Here is a 21,055-nt window from a genome sequence, read left to right as displayed (position 1 = left end):
CTCTCAATCCACCTCTTGTCCTTGGTTGCAAGTGATGATAATAATGATTACAATGAGAAGTCATTTATAATTAAGAGAGAGGTAGTTTATCTTACACTGGCTGTGGCTCAGACTTTTGGGGAAAGGCCAAGACTTATGGAAGGAGACTAGATATTAGTGATAATCAATGACTATTTGAATATCAGTCACTGAGTATGAAACTACTATTTAAGACTCATTACTCTTTTAATAACCAACATGAGGCTGTCCTGAGCTCAAGATTTTAATGTCACTAAACTTCGGCTACCATTAATATCAAAATACTCAGTGGAATACATTCTGATGTTAACATATCAAATATGTTGGTTCACGCACAAGAAAAAATTTCGTTCTTCATAGTCAGCTGTATTTTCAATTTCTTAAAACCATAGTTATCTAAGTAAGGGGCATTAAGTAGCATCACTTTTATAAAGAAATAACACCGAATAAAATTAAGTACTTACTTTTTTCAAGTTTTATATATTTTTGTATCTGTTTTATTGATTGTGGGTTTTACGTACAAGCAATGTTAACATGTACATTGCAGTAGGAATGAAATATACGGGCTAAGTGAAGGATGAAAATAGGAATAAATTTTCATTTGAATTTAATATTATAAATGCAAGTTGCATGTACACAGTCTCATTCCTCTACAGAGGTTGTACTCTAAATTGAAATGTCATTGATATACTTTTGCAAATCAGAAGTGCTAGTTCATGTATATTTTATCCTCCAAACCAATCCTTTTAGGACATAATTAAATGCAAACAAACAGAAAAGAACTAATTCAAATCAATGTGTCCTTCTGAATGGCATATCCTTCATACCTGTAAAGCCATCTCATCAGCCAGACTATTGTACTCAGGCTCATAAATTTGACAAGGTTGGTTGATTTCTTGCCAATCCCATTTACATTTGGAAATATGTAGCCATATAACTTATTTTTCTATTAATTTATAAAGTGCTTCAGTTATGATGAAAGGCAAAATCACCTGTTTGTTTTCAAAGCACAGGTTCATATTTTGATTATCCTTTTACCTCATTGTTGATGTGGAGCTTTGGACTATAAACGGAAATATAAGACAGATGTTGTTGTGTTTTAAAAGACAAAGTATACAGTTAGGATACTCCAAAGCTGTCAATGGGATCATCTTTTATTAGGGCCACTTAAGTCAACATATAGATAAAATGATTCATGACTTCAACTCTACAAGCCATTACTTCTAATTAAAAACTACCCCAATATTACCTATTATACTGTGATATTTGTGTGGTAAATAAATTCAAGCAATCAGTAAAACACTCACTAAGGAAATTACCTTAAAAATTACTCTATTTCCAAGTGTATCTTTCTAATTAAAATGACTATTTCCCATTCATACCTCTGAACTGTAATTTATACTAGCTTGATGTGGGGAACCGATATAGGGTTAAGCCTCGGACTGACCTGTTGGCAAAGCCACAAACAAGTCCCAGCTCAGAGGGCACAGTCCTCTTAGCATAACTAGGCTTGACCTTATGACACTCCCTAGATCTTACCTGGGAAGCTAATGGGCTGAGGGAAGTGCAGGAAGTGTAACTATGGTCAAAACAAGGGAAACTCACAAGAACTGTGTAACTATGGTAACCACTGCCTTGTTTACCTCTGACTATAACAGGTTGATGCGGCCTGAGCACCAGTGGAAGTCCTTCCTCTTGAGTTGGACTTACCCGCCTGGCCCCCAATATTCCCAAATTATCTCGTGACTTTTCTCTTTCATTTGTGTGCGGCTCCTCTTCCAGATCCTGAACCACGGGGGACATGGAGGGAAACATTTACAACAGCTTGAGAGTCTCTGACTATCCAATACTTGGGCAAGCTAATGCCCTAATTTCTTAAATCACACTGCCTGCAAAACAGAAACTTTTAAAAACCATTTATTGGCTTTTCAAAAATGTGTATATGAGAATTTATAGAGCTACCTCACATGTTCAAAGACAAAAGAAATAGCAGATAAAACTCCATAATCATTTTCCCCAACTCTAATCAACAGCAGTGAGGGTAAAACCCATTTCAATTAAATTTATTGTAAAACTATCATGTGCAGTACCTGGAAATATTCTGAAAAAAAATATGATACATCAACCCACATATTTATGAAGAATATGGTCCAGAGTCTTCTCTCTCTAATTATTTAATGAATGCTTGATTCTTCTTCACCTTTAACTTTCCAGCTTACTTTTACCCAGACTTTCTGTCCTAGAGAGACAACATGGTGCTGTGGAAAGAACTTAAAGATTATATTTCTTTATATACAGATAGGAGTCTTTGCCATTTACTAGAAGTACTCATGAGGGCAACACCATTTCCTTTGATTATCAGTTTAAAATTGTCAAGACTCAATTATCTTTATTTCCTATGCTTTCAAGTCAACTCTTGGCAGGATGTCATATATACTGCCTCTTAGTAGCTAAATATGATCTGTACTTTCAGACAGCACAGTCTTTTCAGACCTAACTTTTGTACCCTTTGAAATTGATTGCTTTCCTCAAAATATTCTTCAATAGTATCTATTGTAACCTTGTCCTTCCCTTCTGGGATTCCTTCTAAAGCACTAATTAATATTGACCCTTCTCAGCTTCTGTAATTCCTCATCCTCTACTACTTCTTTAAATGGAGGTGTTTATCAAAGTTCCATTTTAGAAAATGTGCATACTCTGCAATTCTTCTTTGGCTTATGGCTACTGTGTACACAGCATGCCCAACTCTTATCTCAAGTTAACATTGGCCCTGCTTCCAAAACAATGCATTTTCAACTGCTTAATAACCAACAAACACAATCAAATTTTCAGCAGGTTTTACAAATCTGAAACATCCCACAATCATGACTGCTCTGCAAGCAATACCAGCTGTTAAATTCCCTGTTATTTCAATATAATAAAATACCATCACTGGCCTTCTAGTCATCCACATTACAAATCCTGCTACAATGTAGGACACCTCCCTCTTCCAAATTCTTCTAATCACATTCACATCTAAGCATGTAAATTCCTTTAAACCCACTTCAAAATACCTCTTAAAACCATCTCCTTCCTCCTATGTCTAGCATTCTACAAGCTCAGGGTTCTGTGAAGTCTTGCTTGGCCTCCTACTTGATCTTCCACGCTGCTGCCACGCAGGCCATTTGAAATGCTCTCTCCCTATGTTTTCATCACGCCTCAGGGGACTTCGTGTTGCTGTAAGTCCCAACTCCTCACAGTGGTATTCAATAGCTCCCGAAACTCAACCTGAATAGATCTTTCAGTTCATCTCATGCTAATCACCTCCATATTGGATTCACATCCTATGGAGTATCAGGAAAGTTCACGGCCTCTGACTTTGTTTATGCTGCTCCCTGAGTCTTGCTCTTACTTATGCCTTCTCTATCAGAATCTGAATAATTCTGCATCTGCTTCTTTACTAAAATGATCAAGTTGCTTTACTGCTGTGGCTGACAATGCACTTCAAGATACCTCTCCTTACAATCCTCAGTTCCTGATGAACAGATATTCTATAGAAGCTTGGTAAGTAAAATTATTAAATTTGGGGAGTAATCAAGAGGTTTTCAACTCAAAAAAACTATATAGTTTTACCTCAAAACTCTGTCTAGTTATGTCAATTTTAAATAGTTTTAGCCATGCCTACCCCCACCAAATTTGATATCAAAACTCATTAAACAGGGTCCCATTAGACCCCCTTGGCAATACCTTTTTATATTAAAGCTAGGAATTAATATTTCCTTCACCTTTATGTTTATTAAAACTTCATTGTAAAAATACTTTTTTTTGTTACCTGCTTAATGAACATGTTATCACCAAACCAAGACAGCAACTCAAAATTTCTTTCTATTGATTTATGCCCAAATATATGTATGCATACATAATCTCATATATACTTCATATATTAAAAATACATAAATTCTTAAGTGTTCATGAAAATGAAATAATAAAATAAAAATGCATGTAACTGAAAACTGTCCTGGCAGGTTAATATTAATTAATAAGACAGTGTGGCCGAAACCGGTTTGGCTCAGTGGATAGAGCGTCGGCCTGTGGACTAAAAGGTCCCAGGTTCGATTCCGGTCAGGGGCATGTACCTGGGTTGCGGGCACATCCCCAGTGGGAGGTGTGCAGGAGGCAGCTGATCGATGTTTCTCTCTCATCAATGTTTCTAACTCTCTATCTCTCTCCCTTCCTCTCTGTAAAAAATCAATAAAATATATTTAAAAAAAAAAAAGACAGTGTGATACGCCCACCAGAATTTATGAATCTTTATAAAACCAACGAATTAGATATTATAAAGCATATATACTAGTACAAATATTTATTTGCATATACTACAGAAGAGTAAATTGGACCAATTTTAGTTTTTTCATATTTAGAGAAAATATCTTGTAAACCCTAATATATGATATAAACAAGTATACAATAAGATACTCCATAATACTTCTGTTTTGTCTTATCCGTATGCATAAAAACAGCATGTTTGTGAATATGTTAGTATTTACAGTTCTGAGAAGCATAGCAATAACATTTGCCACAATTTTAAGTGAAAATAAGAAATCAAAGAAATATTTCTTATTGATAAAAGGCCAAATATTTAAAAATATTTAAGAATATTATTTATTTATTTTATTTATTTATTGAATTTATTGGGGTGACATTTGTTAACAAAATTATACTGGTTTCAGGTGCACAATTCTACAACACATTATCTGGAGACTGTATTGTGTGTTTACAACCCCCAGTCAAGTCTCCATTCATCACCATTTATTGCTCAATAGCATCCTTCACTCCCTCGCCACTTCTGTCCTTCCATGCAATCACCCCACTGTTTATTAAGGAAGATAGTTTAAAGAATATATTATAAATTGGTTACTTTTCAACAGATACTAAAGTTAATGCTTACATAAAGGGTTATACATTAATTTGAACTCTTTGAGGCACTACTGGTTACTTTAAAGGAAAGATCTGCAAGACTCCTTACCCTCCACACATATACACTGAAATCTGATGATGGTTTTCATTCAAACATAGAAAGACACGAAAATACTCACTATGCCTTTGTTGGGACAATTTTCTTAGTACATCATTGTACAAGTTAAAAGTTATGTATGTTAAAAGATAAGTTAGGAAAAGATTCTCAAAGATGACAATATCTTACTGACCTTCAAGAATGATTAGATGTTTTCAAGGCCAAGAAAAGATGATGGAATAAATTATAACTAAAGAAAAACCATGTCTAATTATAAACATTGTGAATTGTATTTAGCTATAAACATATGAGAGATACTTATCCCAGTACCACATTATATCTTTTCTTATTGAAAATAGAGTAATAGCCCTTATCCTCTTATCTGTGGAGAATACGTATGTTCCAAAACCTCAGATGGTAGCAATAATACCAAACCCAATACATACTATGGTTTTTTCTTATACCTTCTCCTTAATCAATTTCTTCTGCTCTACTAGAAATGTTGCAGCAGCTTCTTCAGTGACAGGTGCTGCTTCCAGTATTCTTTATAAACCTACTAGAGGCCCGGTTCACGAATTCGTGCACTGTGTTGTCCCTCGGCCTGGCTGGCAATTGCGGTCAATCGGAGCCATCTAGCCCAGTCTCAATCAGGGCCCGGGGCTGGTCCAGGGGGCCATGGGAGGTTGGGTGGTGGGGCCAGCTGGGGGGAGGGACCACGGGAAGTTGTTCAGCTGTGGAGGTTGGCTGTGGGAGTGCACTGACCACCCAGGTAGCCAAGGGGGATGGACCGTGGGAGGTTGGCTGGCCGCAGGAGGTTGGCTGTGGAAGCACACTGACCACCGGGGGAAGCTGTGTTGAGTGTCTGCCCCCTGGTGGTCTGCACGTCATAGCGACCTGTTGTAACGGTCGCTTAGGCTTTTATCTAATCCAATAAAAGACAAACATGCAAATTGACTGTACCTTTGCTATGCCTTAAGCCATACCTACCAGCCAATAAGAGTGACTGTATGCAAATTAACCCAACCAAGATGGCGACCAGCAGCCACAGAGCTGAAGCCAGCAGGAAGCTTGCTTGCTCCAGTGATAGAGGAAACCAGCCTGCTGTGGCCTGGCTGTCAGTTCCACTCAAAGCAACAAAGTTTCAATTATAGAAGGTAAATAAACCCCAGACACCTGCTTTCAGCAGGCCGTGGCCACAGAGCTGGAGCGAGCAGGAGCCTGCTCTCAGCTCCACTGAAGGCAACAAAGTTTCAATTATAGAAGGTAAGTAAATCCCAGAATAAAAAGAAAAAAAGGAGAGGCTGGGGGCTTCCGTCGCCAATGGGCTTGGCCAGCCTGAAAATGGCCCTCAGCCCCTCACCCAGACTGGCCAGACACCCCAGTGGGGACCCCCACCCTGAAGGGGATGTGACCAGCCTGAAAACAGCCATCAGCCACTCACCCAGGCTGGCCAGGCACCCCAGTGGAGATCCCCACCCTGTAGGGGGTGTGACCAGCCTGCAAACACCCAGGCTGGCCAGGCACCCCCACAGCACTCCCACCCTGATCTGGGACACCATTCAGGGCAAACCAGCCAGCCCCCACCTGTGCACCAGGCCTCTATCCTATATAATAAAAGGGTAATACGCAAACTGACCCTAACAGCAGAACGACTGGGAATGACTGGTCACTATGACACCCACTGACCACCAGGGGGGAAGACGCTCAATGCAGGAGCTGTCCCCAGGTGGTCAGGGGGCTCTCACATGGGAGGAACTCTATTTAGCCACAAGCCAGGCTGATGGCTGCCAGTAGAGCGGTGGTGGTGGGAGCCTCTCCTGCCTCCTCAGCAGCGCTAAGGATGTCAGACTGCAGCTTAGGCCTGCTCCCCGCTGGCAAGTGGACATCCGCCGAGGGCTCCCGGGCTGCCAGAGGTATGTCTGATTGCCAGCTTAGGCCCAGTACCCCAGGGGGGGGTCCCAGACTGCGAGAGGGCACAGGCCGGGCTGAGGGACCCCCCCCCCCGCCACAAGTGCACAAATTTTTGTGCACCGGGCCTCTAGTATATAGATTCCTGAATCTGTGTAACCATCCTCTTCTTCAGTAAATGGCGTGGTGTCACTAGTTTCAGAAGGTCTGTTGCTGAAGTCTCTGTATAAGCTCACAGCTTTCTGATGCAGTTCCTTGCCATCAATAGGTACACATTTTCTGTTCATGTCTTCTAGCCACAACTATAATGCCTTTTCCAACTTAACTAAAAACTCATCACACACTGTGGCCTTAACTTTTGCAATTGAGGTGTGACAGGAAAACTAGCAAAAAATTATTTTTCCTTCTTCAGAATTTTATGAATAGATGCTCTTAGCTACCTCAGCATGATACACTTTTTCCTAATTAAGTCAGGAGCTATCACCTTTTTACTTAAATAAAGCAATTTATGGCTTCTATTGGGAATACTTGGATTGTGGGCATCACTACTCTTATGCTTTTGAAACATTACCAAGTAAAATAAGGGTGATGTTAACACAATAACTGCAGTATTGAGACAGCTCATGTGGTTTCTAAGTGACTAAGGCTCAGGGAGGTACAAAGTGTGGAAACGCTGGACAAAGGGTCAATTTGTGTTCTTGGATAGTTACGCAGAACAACCTATAATTTTACCATTGTGAATTGTTTAGTTCTGGAATTTTCCATTTAATATTTTCAGACAGCAGCTGACCATGGGTAACAGAAACCTCAGAAAGCAAAACAGGAATGAGGGTGAGATACTGTACTTAAATCAGTACAATCAAGGTGTTCAGGCTCACAGGTACCAATCACCTTTGTGAATTCTCTGGCATCATAAAGTACTTAATATTTGGTTATTTGACAGTATAGATCACAATAGTTGTATAAATTAAGTTTAATTTTCAAAATTAATGTTTGTAAATTAAATTTAATCACACTAAGATCATGAAGTAAATTTTCCCACTTGTATTTAGCATCACAGTCTGTAGAAATATTTTGCATGATTAATCTGTATAAAATGTATGAAAAATAAGCAGGTCAAATGAATAAGGAACTAGAGCAATAATAAACAGTACTTTCTAAAAGTGCCATAGAGATATAAATTATTCTTGTTTTTGATACTATTATTAGATAGCTAGTGCTTTTCACATGCCTCTCTTTTGATCTTCACAGCAACTGTGTGAATTTGTTAGTAATCTGGCATTTCCCTGTGTTATAGAAAACTGGTAACAGACGAGTATCTTGCCGAAGGTAATACAATTCTTAAGAGACAGTGCTAAAACTTGAATATAGGTCCTTCCATATATCATTTCAAAATAACTAGAGTAGAATTTCTCATCTGGTAAGCAAATTTCTTGTTTGAGATGGGTGACACCACAAGAAAGATTTAGAAAATGAAGTTCTAATTCATCTCACCAAATAAGTGGCTTTTTCAAGCATAAATTTCTCCATGCTTTAGTTTCTTCGTCTGTAAAAATGACACTTTGAACTAATCTCTAAACTTTCATCAAGTACAAATACATTATTATCACTCTAGGATTTATCATGATAAAAATGTGTAAAGAACCACTAACAAAAGTGTATGTACAGAAACCAAAGTATTTTACAATTGCTAATTAGGAAATCCCATGCATATTCACATAGCGATGCTCCCTAATGTAAATGATAATCATGGAAGAAAAAAATGAAGAGACTAGAAAGGAATAACTTTAATTCTTTTAATTATTTAAGTTAGCCCCAACCAGATTTTAGACTGTTAAAAATTATTTAAAATATCTAAATATATTTTACTTCTCTTACATCAAAATATAGTGATAATGCTACTTGCATGTATCATACATGAATTATACCCACATTCTTAACATAATAATTGTCACTTAAGCTAAGAATTTTGAGAACTATAAAGCCATGAAAACCACAGAACCACACTCTAAATAGAGTAATCTATTGAAAGGTATGACAGAGGATTTCTATTTATAGCCTATAAAATATAAATAATATCTGAATTGAATTAATACTTTTTCCTATATATTATAATGCCTTTGAAATTTACTTGGTGATATTTGTATATTCAATTGTGTATCTCTTATCAAACTCTCTTCATAAAAGCATGAATATGCAACACAGTTAATATAATTAAGTACTGGACCATAATAGTTTCATTAACACCCATTAATGTGAAGGACTAGAACATTTGACTATGAAATGAACAAAACAAATATTGGGCCTTTTTGAGAATTTTCTAAACAGAATGCTATTTCTCTAGTCAAATGGTCTGTTTTAATTCAAAGTGCTCTTTCATTTTATAAAATTTATCAATCTGTACCATTTTATCAACGAATACAGCTCTTAGACCTCTACCCCACCAAAAGTATTCACTAGGAAAACTAAAGTACCACAAGAACACAAAGGATCAGACAATTCTTAAGACAAAAAAATAATGACACAGATCACCCCAAACAACATTTTATCTAAATTTGCTGCCATTTTGAAGACAAAAGGAGGTCAGATGTTCAGAGCTTGAAATATGCTCAATTGTGGAATATCAGAAAACTGACATGGCAGACTACTAGGGGATTACTCAATATCCATTTTCGATTCTTTTTACTCTTGGCAAAAGCCCTATGCTCACCTTAAAAAGAAATTGCACTTCTACTCTTTCAGATATGGAAGAATATGTGGCATCTTTTGGTGGAATAAAATAATAGAAAAAGTTGCTAAGTGCAACATCTATAAAATGTTCAAAATGAATGGCAATCTTAAATAAAATGTGCCTTTTGTTTCTTGTCCTTCTCCTCTTCCAGCCAGAACATGGTGACTGGCACTCCAGTGACCATTTGCAAACATGAAAATGAAGGTCATACATAAGGACAACAGAAAAGTTGAGTAATATTGAAACCATACCAGCTTCCAGCCCATGTCTAGATGAGTCGTGTTAGGAAAAAAAAAAATGTATCTTTAAAATTTTTGACCAAACTCAACTGATAACTGATACACTTGCCTAAAATTTGTTTATCATTAATTTTTCTTAACAAGGGTTTATTAAAAGCCTTCACTGCTCTACCACCAATCGATGTGAACGCTTTGGACTTACTACTTTAGCAAAGTTTTCCCCCCTAAACTCTCTACTTCGCACATGTTGATAAGTCATAACCCTCATTCATGGAATAGACAGAACTTAAGCACAGAATCCATCACATTTACATACACCTGCTCTTAAATAAAAGGAATTTTAAAACATCTGTCATTTTATTGAACATAAAATACTTTTATGCATTTTCTCAAAAATAACCTTACATAAAACAATCATACCACTAAAGGATTATTTTCATTTTCAAAACCAGTGAGTGGTTTACAGACAATCTGTGATGAAGAATTATTTTTAAATACAATGTTATAGGCCACTTTTTTATTAAATCCTAGAGGCCTGGTGCACAAAATTAGTGGGGGGGGGAGTCCCCTCAGCCCAGCCTGCACCCTCTCCAATCTGGGACCCCTTGTGGGATGTCCGACTGCTGGTTTAGGCCCAATCCTGGCGTGAGGCGACCAGGCACCTGGGGAGCGGGCCTAAACCGGCAGTCGGACAACCCTCTCATAATCCAGGACTGCTGGCTCCTAACTGTTCACCTACCTGCCTGCCTGATCGCCCCTAACTGGCCCCCCGCCAGCCTGATCACTCCTAACTGCCTCTGCCTGCCAGCCTGATCACCGCTCACTGCCCCCCCTGCCAACTTGCCCCCACTTCCCCCCATGCTGGTCTGGTCACCCCTCACTGCCTCCCCCGCTGGCCTGGTCGCCCCACACAGCCTGGTGTTCAGTCATTTGGTCATCCCTCACTAACCCCCCTGCCATCCTGGTCACCCCACTCAGCCTGTTTGGTCGTCCATTCGATTGTTTTGGATGTGGTAGCCCCTGGCTCTTTATTATATAGATACCTCTCTCAACAAGTACACTGAGCTTACATTTGGATGTTGCAACAAATATCAAATTGCTATAAAGGTTTCCAAAAAGCATTCTCCCTTTTCCTTGCCTTCTGAATACTGAAAACAATACAGGTAGGGTGTATGTGAAATAATGAAAAAGCAATACTGACAATATCAACATAACAAAAGGAAGATTTCAGAGCAACAAAAGTTATCATAGGCAGAAAGGGACACTATATAATGATAAAAAAGAGCCAATCCAACAAGATATATATATATATATATATCTCCATCCTAAATGTGTCCTGGTATACCAAACAGCAAAGCTTCAAAGTATGTGAAAGTCAGAACTAAAAGGAGATATTAAAAAATCCACAATTATAATTGAAGACTTCAAAATTACATTCTCAAAAATCGATAAAACAACTAGGCAAAAAAATAAGCAAGGACACAGAAAAACTCAATCAATAGACTCTAAATGACATTGTAGAATACTCAACACAAAATAGTAGAATACATATTCTTCTTAAAGAGCCGTAGAACACACACAATGATACGACTACTGGTAGGTCTTGGAATATATAATAAACATTAACAAATTTAAAACAATTAAAATCAAGCAGAATGTGTTCTCTGATGAAATGAAATCAAACTAGAAACCAATAAAAGAAAGATATCAGGAAAATCTTTGAACACTTGTAAGCTAAACAATACACATCTAAATAATAAAAAAGTCAAAGAAGATTCAAGATAAAAAAAATACAACATATCAAAATTAGTAGGATACAGATAAAGCAGTACTTAGAGGAAAATACAGAGTAATAAATGCATGTATTAGAAAAAAATGGCACAAAGATCATCTAAGCTACCACATCAGGAACCTAGAAAAACATGAGCAAAATAAATTCCAAACAAGCACAAGGAAGACCTAATATAGATGAGAGCAGAAATCAATGAAATAAAAAAGACACAGAAAAGTGAGTGAAACAAAAGCTTGTTCTTTGATATGACCATTACAATTGACAAACTTTAGCAGACTGACCAAAAAATGGCACAAATTACCTTTATTAATAATGAAACGACACATATCAATCACTGGAGACTCTATATACATGAGTAGGACAAAAGAAAACACGAACAACTTCAAAGATATAAAGTTGACAATTTAGATGAAGTAGACAGATCCCTCAAAAAAGACAAATTAAGACAAATAACCCAATATAAAATAATTTAAATAGCTCCTTAACTATTAAATAATTTGAATTTATAAGTTAAAAGCTCCCAGAAAATGAATTTCCAGTCCTAGATGGTTTCATTTGAGAATTCTACCGATAGTTAATGAATTAACAATTCTACACAATCTCTTCAATAGGAGAGGGAATATTTCTTAATTCATTTTATAAAGCTAACATTACCTTGATAAGAAAACCATCTACAGTTGAATGCCACTCATGAACACACACACACACACACACACACATATATATATACACACACACACTTAACAAAATATATTAGCAATTAGAATTCACATATGTATATGCTATGTGCCATAACAAAGAAGGGCTTTTTCCAATGAGAGTTCAAGTAGAATTATCACTTCATTAGCTGAATTTTTAAAGTGATTTTTTTTTAATATTTGGTGGAAATAAACAAATCTCTCAAGTATTTTTCCTGAAATTCAGTAAGTAAAATATAAGCAGTCCTTACTGTAGCTAAGCTTAAGATGTGCTTGTAATTTTTGACAGATCATGAATGTGGAGAAAACATTTAATGATGCATAAAAGAGAATTGATAATATTTCTAGCGAAAGACAGACGGAAAGAGTTATTAGCCAAAATTTTATGCAAAAGTAGAAAAATATCATTAATGATTCAAAGCTAGAAGTCAAATAGTGTTCTTAAGTATTAACAAAGGTCATATCCCATTTGAAATAGCCAGTTTTTCATATGAGAGGCAAATAAAAAGTTGGCAAGCTGTTTAAGAAAAAATCCTGCTTATTCTGTTGTTACACAGACTCTACAGAGGAAGGAGGGCTGGCAAATTACCATTCCTGATATCACTGGCCTCCAGAAACGATGCGCTAAGAAGAAAGCGGTATTCCTGCCCAAAACTTTATAATTATGAGAAAACATCAGAAAAACTCAAATCGAGAGATATTCTATAAAATAACTGTCCTATGTTATTTATAAGTGTCACTGTCATGAGACACAAAAGACTGAGAGACTGTTCTAAAGAAATAAAATAAAAGTGCATAGTTAATGCACGATTAGTGATTTTCTTTTGCTATAATGGAAAATTTGGGGACAGTTGACACCTGAATAAAGTTTATAAACAGGGCTGGCTTCATAGCCTTGAAACCTGTGCAGTCATATGAGCCCCACATACAAAAGGACCAAAACTTGGGGTTAAATGTCCTTCACTAATCATCTTGAATTATTAATAACTTTATTTCTGCATTTGTTTGGTGAGTTCTGATGGGATGACAAAGTATGTGTAGCCCCTGAGCTTAAAAAAAAGTTGTCATATTTTTTTTGGCAAATGCTGTACCAGGTAAAATTTTAATATTTTGGGGAATTTGATTAAAAGATATACAGAATTCTTAATTCTTGCAATATGTCAAATAACAAAAATCCTATCTAGCTCACCTCTGAATATTATTCATTTTATAACCTATGTTTATAGAGTTGCAAATATAAATTTATGAAAAACACAAGTTATTTAAAAATGTCTAACACTAATTCTTTTAAAGTAGGAACTGGAAACAACGTAAGGAGTTTTAAATTTTTTCCTTCTCTTACATTGGCCAAAATGCTGATTTAGGCAGTTTTTTCTTTTGTTCTGCTTTTCATGAAAGAGATTAAACATACATGCACACACAAAAACATGCATTCCTTATTGTAAAAAAACTAGTATGTCTGTCTTCATAGACAAAATGAAACTCTACTATGCTATCTCTGTCCTAAAGTTCCCATGCAGGGGTCCCTTAATTAAGCTCCAAACTAGCTTTTAATTCTACAAAAAGTACATTTAAATTCTAAAGCTAACACCTCCTTATAGAGGCAATCATTGTCAATATTTACATTTTAATAAATATCAAACAAAAGAGTACAATTATTATTACTGTGTTGTTGTTTTCACTGTTAATCCTTACCTGAAGATATTGTTTCCATTAATTTTTAGAGAGGGTGGAAGGGAAGGTTGCAGGGAGGGTGGGGAGGAGGGAGAGAAAGAGAGAGAGAGAAGGAAACATGGACTTGAGAGAGAAAAGACTCATATTGGTTGCCTCCAGAAAGCACCCAGACCAGGGCTGGGATCACACCTGCAAACAAACCTGAGGTATGTGCCTTTGACCTGGAATCCAACCTGTGCCCTATCACTTAATTTAGATTTGAACCTCAGTCTAAAACCATTCATGGTAGTTTTGAGAATTTTAAAATGCATCATTACTGACTTTATATAAATACATTAAACAGTCTAAGTTAAAAATCAATTTCCAACTTAAATACTGGTAAGTAAGGGACATTTTTGCTTGCTTTAAGATTGAAAACCAGGTTACTATCCAAAGTCAGTCCGCCATATCAGGAAGAGATAGAAAATAGTTGTGGGGCTTCTGGTAACCTATTCTCATAAGCAGGGAAAGATCAAATGAATCTCTGTACAGTCTGCAACAAAGCAGTTTTAACAAGCAGTAGAGGGAGAAAAATGGACAGCAGCTCATACCTCCATGGGCTGCAAATACCCAGGTGCAGGGTCAGTCGATTAAAATAGCATTCTCATTGGCCAACTGGGGCCTAGCAAGAGAAGTGTGGGCCAAGCTAATAAGTTTGGCACATTTGGAATTCATTGGAGGCAAATAGAAGGGGAAATTTCCAGAAATAGAAAGCATACGATGGTTATTTAATGCAATCTTTAAAATACCCTTGCTGGGATGTTTAATTTTGTGACATTTCTCTGAGATCCAGGGATCCATCTTACAAATAGTACTGGGACCCTTCGTGTTAACATATTTTTCTCTTATTTCCCATTCCTCTTCTCCTCCCCTGCACTACCTTCTTTTCCAAAAAAAGTATGTAATGTAGATTCACCATCCTTCATATTCAAGTGGTTATTTTTCCACATGCATTTCTCATAAATATAGTCTTCAACATGTTTGTTATGAAAAACTAATTTATAATTTTGAGTATATGACTATCAGAAGAATCCCTTCATTCACTCATTCACTCATTTTCTAGTTAATTCACCCATTCAATTATAGGATGTACACATTTATAGTTGAAAATTCAAGTCAAAATCCAAAATAAATTTTATAGCCTTAAATACAGGCACTTGTGAAATTAATGGCATATATTAAGCTAATCTAACCTTCTTCATCTCTTGGGATTTGAATCTCTATTGCCTTTTTTCCAACCTTTAAGATGTTCTATAACAATAACAGAGAAGCTGTTGCTATAGAGTTTTCTTTGGAAGGTAAAACGAGAGGCCATGTAAATTAAAAGTTCATTTACACAGCTGTGGTTTTCTATTGTTTCTGTGGACCACTCTAAGACACCATCAAGATGTAAAGTGAGATTGTAAGACTCTCAAACCTTGAAATTTGAAGGCTTCATAGAACACAAAGAAAGGAAATTAAAGGATTAACTGACATATTGTATTGTACTTTCAGAGTCTGTCAAAATCTTAAAGGTCTGAGACTATTCTCTCACTATACATTTGCGCCAAAAAGCAAATTAATATGTGAAAAATTAATATCCACTTCTGCAATATCAAAGCAAGTTATTTTTCAAATGTATTATTCTAATATAATTCTTTAATACAGTTTTTTCATGTGGCTCTAATATTCGCTTCCTGTTGGAAAAAAACTCAAATTATTCTCATTATTAATTCTGAAAAAATATCAAAGTATTACATGGTTTCATTGAATCAGATTTAGGCATTAAATATAAATTTTACCACTGAAATCAAAGAACAGAAAACCTGCCAAATTACTTAAACAATTACTTGCCCAACTTAGACTTTCATAGGAATTTAATTAATCCTATACAAATCAGATTAAAATAATAGTATCCATAATATTCGATTTAGTTATTTTTAACCTTAGTTGTAATATAAAACCTTAAGCTCTATTTTATGACAGTTGATACCACTGAATAAATTGTGGCATACATCATACTGTTATTAGCTAAAGGAAATACCAATGACATCATTTAGTCATTATAAGAGATAAACTCACCTATTAAGGAACAATAATAACAATGTTTTATATTTTTACTGGCTGACGTATCAAATAAGTTGCACGGAACATTTTCTTCTAAAAAATACATTATAGTTAAAATATTTGAACTTACCCTACCTCTCCAAATATGTGTAATGTTAAAAAAGTTTGATAATTCCTATGACTTATAAGCCACATTTTCTACCCTGATGTGTTTTAACAAATAAGAACAGACAAAATATGCAAATTTAAAGTTATACAAATCTGGAAATGACATATTCACATAATTTTGTATGAAAGTAAACTATCTGACAACACAGATACATTCAAAATAATTTTTAATTACACTTTATTAATTTCAGAGATGGGTATATATCAGTGATGGAGAATCATTGATCGGCTGCCTCATGCATACCCACTACTAGAGGTTGATCCCACAAACTGGGCATGTGCCCTGACTGGGAATCGAACTGTGACCTCCTGGTTCATGGGTCGATGCTCAACCACTGAGGCACACCAGCCGGGCTATTCAAAATAATTTTAAACACAGTAAAATAACTTCTGTATGTTCTCCAGAGAAAGACATTTTAATAAAATGTGTTATCTATCATCCTTAATTGCATGTGTGTGTGTATCATGTAATCCCTATAAAAATTAGGTCATTTCACCTGCCAAATTTAGCCACTCAGGTTATTCTTATACTCGGGGTGAAAATACCCTAGAAACTATAGCATAGTAGATGGAGGGTGTGTTATGTAGCATTTTGGTCTCAACTTGAATTCAAAGCTTAGCTTTCCCACATGCTAACTGTGTGCCCATACAAAATGTATTTTCCTCAGTTTCCTCATCTCTACAACAAATAACAAATACAATGTTCTCATAGAGGGGATGTGAACATTAACAAGGAAATATAGATGCAAATACAGGTGTCCAGGGCCTTCTCAATATATGTTAATATTTTCATTATGAATGATTTTTCCATTTCAGTAAATATATAAGCAGACTAAGGTCTGTTTATTCATAGTAATATATTTTACTTCTTTTTAAATACATTTTGCTGAACAAAATAAAATATAATGTAATCCTAAATCATATCTGGCAAAGTGTATTTGTGGTAGGCTTGGCCTTATAGTAACAACCAGATGTTGAATTATACAGATCAAAATCCATTCTTTTTCTGCTGTGACAGACCACTCCACTGTGTAACGTTAAATACTTATAAACAGTGGTTCTCAACTTGTGGGTCATGACCCCTTTGGGGGTCGAACGACCCTTTCACAGGGGTCACCTAAGACCATCGGAAAACACTTATTTTCGATGGTCTTAGGAACTGAGACACCGCTCCTCTATCCGTCTCCAGGTGGTTCCGCCCACATACGAGTACCTGGCATGATGGCATCATCGTGCCAACCCCATCACATAAACCCCATACAAATACAGGTGTATGTGCCATAATGTGCTTATGCGGACCAGTCACACATGTGTAGAGAGCAGCTATGTGTAGAAAGCAGCTACTGTGTTGAAAGCAGCTACTGTGTTGAAAGCAGCAGTATTGGAGGTAAAACGACACTTCATGAATTATAATTACTGGGTAAATGTAAAATTATGTACTGTAAAATCATCAACTACTATAAAAAAAAATCTGAACCATGGGAACTTAATCTCGATGCTGATCGGTCTTTTTATATTCAGCTGTGGTTGATGTGAATACTGTCCCCTTGTGATAGTAACAGGTATGTAAAAAAACAACACAGAATGGTAAATCATAGGAAACTTTAATGAACTGTACTGACTGAACTATGCCATGTATCATCTTTTGTATTATTAAAGCTATTGTTATATATTATTTTCATTAGCAAACCATCCCATGACAATGGACCATGTAGAGAAGAACGTCAAGAAAAGAAAATATGATGAGGATTTTTTACAGTATGGTTTTACCTCAATAAGTACAGCAGGAATTGAGAAACCGCAATGTGTTATTGTTGTGAAGTTCTATCAGCCGAATCTATGAAGCCTAACAAACTAAAACGCCATTTTGATAGCAAGCATCCGAGCTTTGCCGGCAAGGATACCAACTATTTTAGAAGTAAAGCTGATGGACTCAAGAAAGCCAGACTTGACACTGGTGGCAAGTACCACAAACAAAACGTAGCAGCCATTGAAGCTTCATATTTGGTGGCACTCAGAATCGCCAGAGCTATGAAAACTCACACCATTGCTGAGGATTTACTATTGCCAGCAGCCAAAGACATTGTTAGAGTTACAATCGGAGACAAATTTGTTATGAAATTGAGTGCAATTTCCTTATCTAAGGATGCTGTCCACAGAAGAATGGATGACATGTCTGCTGATATTCTTGATTAGGTAATCCAGGAAATTAAATCTGCTCCACTTCCAATATTTAGTATCCAGCTTGACGAATCTGCAGACGTTGCAAACTGTTCACAGTTACTGGTTTATGTGAGGTATATTAATGACGGCGACTTTAAAGATACGTTTCTTTTTTGCAAACCTCTTGAAACGACAAATACTGCACGTGATGTATTTGACACAGTGGGCTCACTTCTGAAAGAGCACAAGATCTCTTCGGAAAAGTTTTGTGGTGTTTGCACAGATGGTGCTCCAGCTATGCTAGGATGTCGATCTGAATTTCAACGTTTGGTACTGAATGAGTCACCAAAAGTCATCGGAACTCACTGCATGACTCATCGGCAAATATTAGCAACGAAGATGCTGCCACAAAAGTTACAAGAAGTAATGAAAAGTGTCATAAGTTGTGTCAAGTGTGTAAAGGTGAGCATTTTAAACAGTCAACTGTTTTCGCAACTGTGCAATGAGTTGGATGCGCCGAACAATGCTCTGCTATTTCACACTGCAGCAAGATGGTTGTCAAGAGGAAACTTTTTAAAACGTGTTTTTGAGCTTCGTGATGAACTCAAAACGTTTTTTAATCAGAAAGCAAGACCGCAGTTCAAAGCACTTTTCAGCGATAAAAGTGAACTGCAGAAAATAGCTTACTTGGTTGACATCTTTGCCATCTTGAATGAGTTAAATTCAAGTTAAATTTATCACTGCAAGGACCAAATGCCACATGCCTCAATTTGTCTGAAAATATCTGATCATTCCAAATGAAACTTCAGCTTTGGCAAGAAAATTGGATGAAAATAAAATTTACATGTTGCCTACCTTAATCTGCCTTCTCTGAGGAACATGGCATTGAACCAGACAAAAGGATTATGATGATAATTTCTGTGAAAGAACACTTGAACATGCTTGCAGACAAAATTTCATCGTACTTTCTAAATCTACCTGACCCCTCATTTGCACTTGCCAGAAGCCCATTCACAGTAAAAGTTGAAGATGTTCCTGAGACAGCACAAGAGGAGTTCATTGAACTTATTAACAACGATGCAGCGAGAACTGATTTCTCTACAATGCCAGATACAAAATTCTGGATCAAGTGTTTGCAGTCATATCCTGTTCTGCCTGAGACTGTGTTGTGCCTTCTTCTTCCATTTCCAACAACATGTCTTTGTGAAACAGGGTTTCCCAGCTTGTTGGTTATCAAGTCTAAATACAGAAGTAGACTTGTTGTGGAAGATGATCTTCGTTGTGCTCTTGCAAAGACTTCCCTGAGAATTTCTCATCTGGTGAGAAAGAAGCAATCTCAACCTTCGCACTGAGGTTGGCTTTTTACGCATACTGTGGCAAAATGTAGCAATGTAGTTTACTGTTGTTATAGTAAGACTGTTACCCATGCTACACCATGCTTCAAGACAAAATTTCATTTATTTGTAATTAGAAATAAATATTTCACAATATATAATTACATATTGTTTTTGTGATTAATCACTGCTTTAATTATGTTCAATTTGTAACAATGAAAATACATCCTGCATATCAGATATTTACATTACGATTCATAACAGTAGCAAAATTACAGTTATGAAGTAGCAATGAAAATAATTTTACGGTTGGAGGTCACCACAACATGAGGAACTGTATTAAAGGGTCGCGGCACTAGGAAGGTTGAGAACCACTGTTTATAAAGCTTAGCATTTGGCAATGTGAAAAACACTGTTTAGATATAACACAAAGAAGCCCCTCAATATAAGGATTTGGCAAAGTTAGGGTCAAAACCTGTGATCCAATTCCACTTGACATCCCTAAATTTAAAACATATACACCTCCATCTCATAGTCAGCAACAAAATTTACCCATAATTTTACATTTTATCTTTTTTTACTTCGGGATTACAGGAGATCTGAATCAGCTACAGTAAATGATATGAACCAGAATACAGTTTGGAATTCCACTCAGCTTAATGGACAGTTCTCATGCCAAAGAATATTTCAGTCCGTCTTATCTAAAGGTTTAATTTTCATCATAAACCTCAAATTAAAGAATCCCTTTGGATATTATTACAGATATGTATCTAGACTAGGTAGATCATAACCAATATAATTCAGTACCAAAAGTTTACAAATAGTACTTCTTACAGAATTGTGCCCTTTACATACAGTATTGGGATATGTGAGTAATTACTATAATACCAATTAAAATTAAGACCAAGTTGCTGACACATAAAAAAAGTCAAAGCATATGACATTTTTTGTTTCCTTTCCTAAAGGAATCCTTTATGCGCTGTAAGATAATAATTGTTTTTTAACCTGCCAATATTTTTATATTATCCATAGTATACAAGTAGCAATGGTTCCAAAGACTCTTGACATCTACATTCCCTCCTCAGTGAAAGCCATTTCCTTGCAAAGATGTACGTAGCTGCTATGAAGACTTTCCAAGATCAAGTCTGGGAAAGGGTTTAGCAAAGAACTTCTGGCCAAGTGGAGTTCATTGTAAGCATACTCACCACATCTTTGCTTATATGTCAGCTATATATATATATATATATATCCA

General features: G+C 36.3%; 1 protein-coding gene and 1 pseudogene across 13 annotated transcripts in view; one reads left to right on the top strand and one right to left on the bottom strand.

Annotated features, from left to right (window-relative positions):
* The window catches only part of ADGRL3 (adhesion G protein-coupled receptor L3), a 770,556-nt gene that overhangs the window by 566,388 nt on the left and 183,113 nt on the right, over window positions 1-21,055 (bottom strand). The gene's annotated exons all lie outside the window — the stretch shown is intronic.
* On the top strand, window positions 7,711-19,821 carry LOC118660698 (annotated as a pseudogene).

Source organism: Myotis myotis, unplaced genomic scaffold (assembly GCF_014108235.1).
Source record: "Myotis myotis isolate mMyoMyo1 unplaced genomic scaffold, mMyoMyo1.p scaffold_m19_p_1, whole genome shotgun sequence".
Lineage (NCBI taxonomy): Eukaryota > Metazoa > Chordata > Mammalia > Chiroptera > Vespertilionidae > Myotis > Myotis myotis.
This window is presented reverse-complemented; position numbering and strand designations above follow the sequence as displayed.